Below are 8198 nucleotides of genomic sequence, written 5' to 3' on the forward strand. Positions count from 1 at the left end.
GATCTCATGCAGCGTAAGATGCTTCACCACCATGTGTAACAACAAACAAATCAATAAAACATATCGAGGACATAAAGGCTTAACATAAAAATAAAATAGAGCAGGTGTCAGCAAATGTTTTCTGTGAAGGGCCGGTAAATACGTTAGGCTGTGAGGGTGACAGGGTTCTGGCATAGCTATTCAAATCCTCTGCTGTAGCACAAAAGCAGCCACAGATGACACAGAAACAAATGGGCACGGCTGCATCCCGGTACAAGTCTATTTACAAAAACAGGCAGCCGGCAGGACATGCCTGCAGGGCATGATGTGTGGACCCCTGAAACAAAGGAAACGCTGCATGGAGGCAGAGCACTTTAGCCCTTTCCACATAATCCTCATGCACCTGTGGGTCACAGGGTTACATACACGTGTATCCTGAGAATATAAGCTTTCTGTGGGCAGAAATTTTGTTATGTTCACAACTGTATTCCCAGCAACCAGACAAGGACCTGGCACCCGGTCGGCCCAAATAGGTGCTCCAAATAAAGATGAGCTGAATGAATAAATTAATGAATGAGTAACTTATGGGTTTATAAAGGGTCACTTTGTTAATTTTCCTATACCATCAACCCCACTCCTACTGCCATCCCTCATAGATTCTTTGCAAAACTGAACAGCTCTATGGAGACGAGGGCACAAAAATTATGAATCCTTCTAAAACCTTTAAAACAATTTAGGAAAACATTTGCTTTTTAACAGCTAAGCTGACAGGTAGGAGGATATGGGGAGGGGGAAGGGTAAGCTGTGACAAAGCGAGAGAGAGGCATGGACATATATACACTACCAAACCTAAGGTAGATAGCTAGTGGGAAGCAGCCGCATAGCACATGGAGATCAGCTCGGTGCTTTGTGACCGCCTGGAGGGGTGGGATAGGGAGGTTGGGAGGGAGGGAGACGCAAGAGGGAAGAGATATGGGAACATATGTATATGTATAACTGACTCACCTTGTTATAAAGCAGAAACTAACACACCATTGTAAAGCAATTATACTCCAATAAAGATGTAATAAATAAATAAATAAATAAATATTTACTATTAAAAAAAAAAGGTAGGCATATATAACCTACTTTTTTCTCACTCGGTTTCGTCTGAGTTAAATCAATCATCAGTAAATTCATTTTCAAAGCACAGGCAGTGTCCGAGAGGACGGAACCATTAACTATTGTCTTCTCGGAACTACAAACTCATGCAGATAGTAACTTTCATGATATTGTGAAATATGTAGTTGGACATTACACCACTACTCCTTTATCTTCTTGGTTCTGGGCCATTATCTTTTATATTAACCACGAGAGCAATCACATGTTATCAGCACTTTATCATAGACCACACTACACCTATAGAAAGATAAAAAATGACTCACATTGATTTTTGCTCACAAATATGTGGCTCTCACAAGCCCTTGGCCATCACTGTACACTTACCAAGTGGCTACTAAGAGCATGGTGGAAATAACACTATCGTGTTATTTTATTTTAAAAACAGTATTTTTTAAATAAAAAAACTGAGGATGACAAACAAAATCTAGGAAAAATGGAAAGTAAGGTAATATATAACCTAATGCTAATTAGCATAGATTGAATGCTCAGTTTAATAGGACCTAAGCTGAACACGGGCATAGTATAATATTGAGGAAACCTGACTATAGGATCAGATTTTTTTCCCTATAAGGAACCTGAATGATCACCCCCCAACACCCTCACTTTACAGCTGAGATGCTGTGGCCCAACGGACAGAATTCTCGATACCTTCAGGGCAGCAGAGTTTTAAATATGTGACTATAAGAGATGTTTTCATAGTCGATTAAAGATGTAACAAATGCTCCCATTTCTCCTTCCTCAAAAAGTACATGAAGGTATTGCTAATCCTGAAACTACATAGAAAAAAAAAAAGTGGCAGCTCTCCAGAGACGTGCTTTCTTCAAACTCTGAGACAGCTTCAGAAGTCAGTGCTCCCAGGATTTGACGCCAGCTGCACAGGTGAGTCCAAACCCAGGCACTTCTTTCTACAGAGGTTTCGACTTTCAAAGCACAGTGAGCCAGGCACTTAAAGTGCAAGGACGCTTCCGTTTCCTTGAAAGGAATGAAGAAAGGAAGCTCTCCGCTTGGATTGTTGAGCAGTAGGATTTTCCGAGCATCAGACAGCACGTCACGAGGAGCAGAGAGAGTGAGCGTGAATTCCACATCAACCTTGGTTACCATCTTGAGGGGACCCTCCACTGCTTCTTCTACTTCTCTGGCTACAAGTAAAGATGCCTCTGATTTCTTCCTTCCATAACTTAGCATTTTAATGCAATCTGCCCCAGGAACTGATTTACTTCAGCAAATTGTTTTTACCAGGTAATTTTCTTGAACACACAGGTGTACTAATAGGGAAGTTCAAACTGTTTCAAGGAGAGCACAGCCACAACCTAGGACACGGTTACACTGTAGATATGCGTGTAAGTCATCTGGCGCATGTCTCTGCGCGTTCTCCCGGTCACCTACAGCAACCACAAACACCGAGGCCCACAGATAGGAGGTTTCTGATGCTCTAGTTACAGGCCTTTCTCAGAAGGCCATGGTCAAGCGAGAGAGCCGATGAGACAATTTACAGTTAAGACACTATTCACAGGCTGACAGATCAACATACACAGAAAGGTCACTGTGCCCAGAATTCTGCCAAGAAATTGCTAGGCAACACGTCCTGCCATAAATACATACACTCACACATACCCTCACAAGCAGAAAAACAGAAGTGCTGCGTACAACTCCAACTCAGCAAGATCCTGCAAAATGAAACGGAGGAGCTTGCCGCAAAGAAGCAGTGAAAAAAGAAAATTTAAAGGCAGTCGTGTTCCTGGCAAGGTTCAGACGGAAAAACAGCAACAGATCCCAGAAACAGAGCTGTCACCAGGAATAAGCTAAGCTCAAGCTGTTTTAAGTAAGGGCAGGATAACACTTACTAAGGATGCTGCACGGTTGCCATCCCCTGGGCCTCCAGACCCAGCCATGACTTGACTCCACGTCAGCTGACAAACATCTACCAAATATTTGCTACGTGTTCAGGGCTCTCCCAGTCCCTGGAGGGATGAGCAGATTTTTGTCAGGTGTGTTCCAGGTGCTGTTTGGGCACCAAGACCATCTCCACACTGCAGCCAGGTGGGGAGGCATTTCCCCTCTTTTACACGCGAGGACTAACGCTTGGAGAATCCATAAGGCCACATGAGTACCGAGGAGTGAGGCTCCGACCTCAATTCTGCCTGACTTCAAAGCCCACAACCCCACATGACCATGCAGAGAATATGGCTCCTGCCCTAAAGAGGCTTAAAATAACCTAAACCAATGAGAGATCAATATAAGCCCTTGGGCTTCCGTGGTGGCGCAGTGGTTAAGAATCCACCTGCCAATGCAGGGATCAGGCTCGAGCCCTGGGCTGGGAAGATCCCACATGCCGCGGAGCAACTAAGCCCGTGTGCCACAGCTACTGATCCTGTGCTCTAGAGCCCGCGAGCCACAACTACTGAAGCCCACGCACCTAGAGCCCCTGCTCCGCAACAAGAGAAGCCACCACAGTGAGAAGCCCGCGCACCACAACGAAGGGTAGCCCCGGCTTGTCCGCAACTAGAGAAAGCCGCATGCAGCAACAAAGACCTAACTCAGCCAAAAACAAACAAACAAACAAACAAACAACAACAACAACAAAAAACCAAGCCCTCAGTGCTGGTGTCAAAGTCAAACTTAAAAGAAACAAGTATCTGGAGACTTGCAAGAGAGAGAAGAGAAATGAATAGTTAGAGAAGATGTTATAGAAGAAGTGAGGACTTAGCTTCCTCCTCTGAGGAAGGGTAAGATTTGCACAGGAGATGGGGGAGAGGGGTGAGGGTTTCTAGGACAGCGATCTGAGCAGGAACCATCCTGGCCCCCTTAGTAGAGCAGGCTCGAAAGAAGACCACACCCATAGAGTGCGAAGATGTATGCTGAACTGAAAATAGAATTTAGATAGGAGGCGTGAGGCCTGATTATGAAAGGCCTTAAAAATCAGGCAAATTGTTTTAGACTTGAGATAGTTGAGAAGGGAGAGGACCTGAGGGCTGCAAGGCAAGGAGAGACGTGAGGAACTGATAGTTTTAAAAGACTAGATGGACAAGAAGATGAAAAAACCAGAAGGTGTGTCTCATTCATTCATTCATCCATTCCATCCATCCATCCACTCATTCAGCAAACATTCAATGAGGACTTACTAAGAGCCAGCTTGGGGGGCTAGCTCAGAGGCTGCCCCAGTCTGCAGGAGAGGAGGCGTGAGCCTCTGGATTAGAATATGGAGGGAGGGCGCTCTATAAATCACATGTCAAAGGTCTTCATGACTCATCGATAGCAAGGATGAAGGAAATGAAGGAAAAGACTGTTGAAGAGAATTCCAAAAGGTTCAAGACTGACAGGATTTCCACCATTACTGGGAACCTCAAAAAACAATGAGATGAAAACAATGAAAGTAGAAAAAGAGCTTTGATGATGTGAAACAGTCAACAAATAAAACCCCCAAAGCCTGGTTTCTTTATCCTGGTAGCCTGTTTACACACAGTCTGTAGGTAAGAAACTTCAGTGAGAAAAAAGCATTTCTTTGTGACTAAATGCTGAGTTCCCTTGGCTAGGACAGACCTCTGCCCACTCAAACAAGCTCCATCAGCCCTCCAACACATCCTTCCATCATCTGAAACTAAACTGGTCTCACTTAGAAACGTGGTTGTCCGCTCTTGCCCTGCCACCAGTTTTGACTCTGGAGAAGGGGACAAGGTAAAGTGGACAGGCAGGGTCACTGTAAGGGCTGGACCTTAGGGAAGCAAGCAGTGGTACAGGGTATCATTTTAAATAAAGGATCCCACCACTGCTCTTATTTCTACACCCAAATAGACAGGAAGGCCAAATTCTTTACCAAATTGCAGTGCTTTGTTCAGAAACTATTTCAAATGTGCATATTTATGAATACATTAACTCTTAGCACAGCTAACATATGGTTGAGGCACAAATTCCTCTTAATAATTTATATGTTAGCTACACAAATTTAAAGCTCATTTTAATTTTATATTCAGCAATAGTACAGTTCACTTTGGGGGCACATCCTGAAAGCCCACTCACTGGAAAATGTGAGAAACGAAAACTGTACTTATCAAACTGCTACAAAGAGTGCTCCAAGCAAAAATAGAAAACAAGTGCCAATACCTTAGAGAAGTCTAGCTCTGGATGCAAAATGCAGGGTGATATTTTCTCAGTATAATTCAGCTTTAGCAAAAGCAGCTCTTTATTTAGTTATAAGTGGAAACGAATACTCTTTTCTGCAGAATAAGGCATTCAACTACTTTTTAATTTAAAAGTAAAAGCCCTCAATGCTAGTGTCAGAGTCAAACTTTCAAAGGTGCATTAGAAAAGAAACAGTGGTTCTGTAAAGTCCTTCAGCTTCCCTCTCATAACGTCTACTCTGATTAGTAAGAAAGAAATCAGAGCAGAAAGAAACCCAGTGAAAAATGGTTGCACATAAATGTGTGAGGATTTCTTGCTCAGACCTCTTGCGGGACAGCCAAAGGCCTAGTCAGGAAAATTCCGAAAGCAAGTCCTCCATATCCTACCAATAGGGCTTCAAATCGGGCCGGGATCTTTCCCTTCTTTAACGCCAAAAGGTAAACACACACCAAAATCTTCCAGACTCCGAGGAAGCGGGAGTTTTTCTGCCAAGAGGGAGAGACCCACAGGACCGCGGAGAGGAACTACAGCCCGAGAGCCTCTCCCTCGCCCTCAGATCCTTCGCGGGGCCACGGCACTGGGGGCCCTCGCAGCTCCGGTCCATCACCCCGAGTGACAGATCACCCGGCAGAAGCCCCTAATCCGCACCCCACTTACCGGCGCCGCGAGCACAGGCGGGGGCCCGCGCCTGCGGGGAGCGTGGCTTCTCGGAGGGCGGGCGCCGAACTGGCCAGGGAGCGGGAGCAGGGCGACCCGCGCTAGGACGGGCCGAGGGGTCCGCGGAGGGACGCCCGGGGGCGCCGCCGAGGGGCGCGGGCCGCGCCGCGCATGGTGAGCGGCTGGGCACCCGGCCGCTCTCCAGCCTCCGGCAGGAAAACAAACAAAAGGCAGGGAGGCTTCTGGTGGGGACGACCGGCCTCCTTCCCTGGGAAAAGTTACCCTGCAGCTCCCCTCGCAGGCCCCGCGCGTCCCTGCACCGCGGCCGGGCCGCCGGGGGGCGCCGAGCCGCGCGCTCCGCTCTCCACCCGGGGCCTGCTGGAGCCCAGGGTCCCTGAGGCCCCCGCCGACCGCCAACGGGCCCTCCAGCTCCACACGCTCGCCTTACTGCAGATCGACTGCCTCGGGCATCAGAATGGAGAAGTGCAGGCTGAGGATGCACGTTCGGAGGACATCTCATTACAGGTGATCGAGGTGAACACACTTTCCCGGCTTTAAAAAACGTAACTGCAGTGCCACCGAAAGTGGTTGAAGATGGCAAATCGCGTCATATCTATTTTACCATGATAAAAAATATTTAAAATAAAAACCAGACTGCCTGTTAGCATCCATTTGAACTTCAAGAGTTTCTATATTGTGAGCAACTTTAGTTTGGAAGACTGGATTGTTAGGTGGGGAACAGACTAGATAATGGTCTACAGAATCGTCCTCTGTGTGTTGACTAGCTCTACGAAGTCTAACACTTAACACTTTTTAAACACTGTCACTTGTGTCGTTAGTTATATTGCGGAGGTAAATCATCCTATCAGGATTGGCCCTGAACCACTTTGAAAAAAGAAATTGCTTCGAGGTCCTCGATTTAAATTCATATAACTGCCCCAAGCCGAGGGTGCTTTAGTTGGAGGCATCAGAATCGCCGGGATAGCTTGTGAAAACAGATTGCTGGGCCCTCTCCCCAGAATTTTGGTGCTGATGCTACTGGTCAGGGAAACCACACTGTCCTAAGCAACAGTTTTAATTAATAAAACAGTAATCCTTTCACACATTGTGGATCTTTCTCTGAGTTTAAATTCCCCAGCTCATATCAATTTTCTCTCACTATCTTTGTTTTTGAATTCTAATAACCGAGAAGATTGTTTTTTCTAGGAAGAATCTAGGCAAAAGGCCTGAATCCCTCTTTCTTCTTGCTTCTGTTGAAGAAACCTACAAGATGCAGGACAAACTTCCTTAGACTTCCTGTCTCAAATGGGAAAGGGTCATCTGGCCACTTGGCAAACGTATAACATTTATCTACCTTCATGTTTACCTATATAACACCCAAACCATATGGCAAATGAAAATTGAACGTCATTGTCAATGAAAAGATAGGGAGACAGGAGGCAGCCTGACAAATCATATACTACTCCCAGAAAAAGTGATTTTTAAAGTATTTAAAATGATTAGTTTTAGTCAAATTCAGTTGTCCAAGCAACTGGCAAATGGACTGTCTTGATCTACCTTTAACAAGGGTCCATTGGGCTAGTAAGTGGCTTAGGTCCATAGTCCTAGCCTCGGGAAAATTATAACCACGTATTATATAATATGATGAGATAATACAACACTGTAAAGAAGCCTAGTGGATACAGTGGATACTGACCTAAAATTGAAAATTAGTAGCTATGAAACATAGCAGCGTTTTAATAAAATAGGTGCTCAATTTATTGATAAAAATACGTATTATTTTATTAAACTTTTTTGTTTATTTACTAGAATAGAAATCATCTGTGCTAACTGACTAAGCATTCAACAAGTTTAATGAAATAGACTCGTTCTGAAAATATTTCAATACCCCATTCCTCATTTGCAAAACTGATCTTTTGTATTCATTAGTCACATATAACATTTTCTTCTATTATAAATCCATACATCTAATCTTTCTCCCGATTTAAATTTCAAAATACAATTTAAAAGAGGTCATTGGGAGGAAAATCATCCTTAACAGACCTAAGCCCTAGTCTCTTTTAAAAACTGAAAACTAGTAAATTTTTAGTCCCCGTTAAACAAGAATGTACTTTTTATAGGTAGCTGACTTAGGATGCAAATGAAAAACCCATCGGAAGGGTGGATTCTAATATTACAAGACAGCAGTTGGGGCTTCCTTATTGTAGCTCACCATTCTGCACCCCTCCCATTTTTTTTCGCCTCTATTTTCTGAAGAAGAATGTACTGCATTACTAAGATCT

General features: G+C 44.6%; 1 protein-coding gene across 1 annotated transcript in view; it reads right to left on the bottom strand.

Annotated features, from left to right (window-relative positions):
- Positions 1–6127, bottom strand: part of CILK1 (ciliogenesis associated kinase 1) — a 52998-nt gene extending 46871 nt beyond the window's left edge. Inside the window, exon 1 of the mRNA XM_027127509.1 lies at positions 5917–6127. The gene's annotated coding sequence lies outside the window, so the exon portion shown is untranslated. The remainder of the gene's footprint in view (positions 1–5916) is intronic.
- Positions 6128–8198: the final 2071 nt, after the last annotated feature.

Source organism: Aethalodelphis obliquidens, unplaced genomic scaffold (genome assembly GCF_003676395.1).
Source record: "Aethalodelphis obliquidens isolate GAN/ISIS:26980383/991018 unplaced genomic scaffold, ASM367639v1 scaffold31, whole genome shotgun sequence".
Taxonomy (NCBI): Eukaryota; Metazoa; Chordata; class Mammalia; order Artiodactyla; family Delphinidae; genus Aethalodelphis; species Aethalodelphis obliquidens.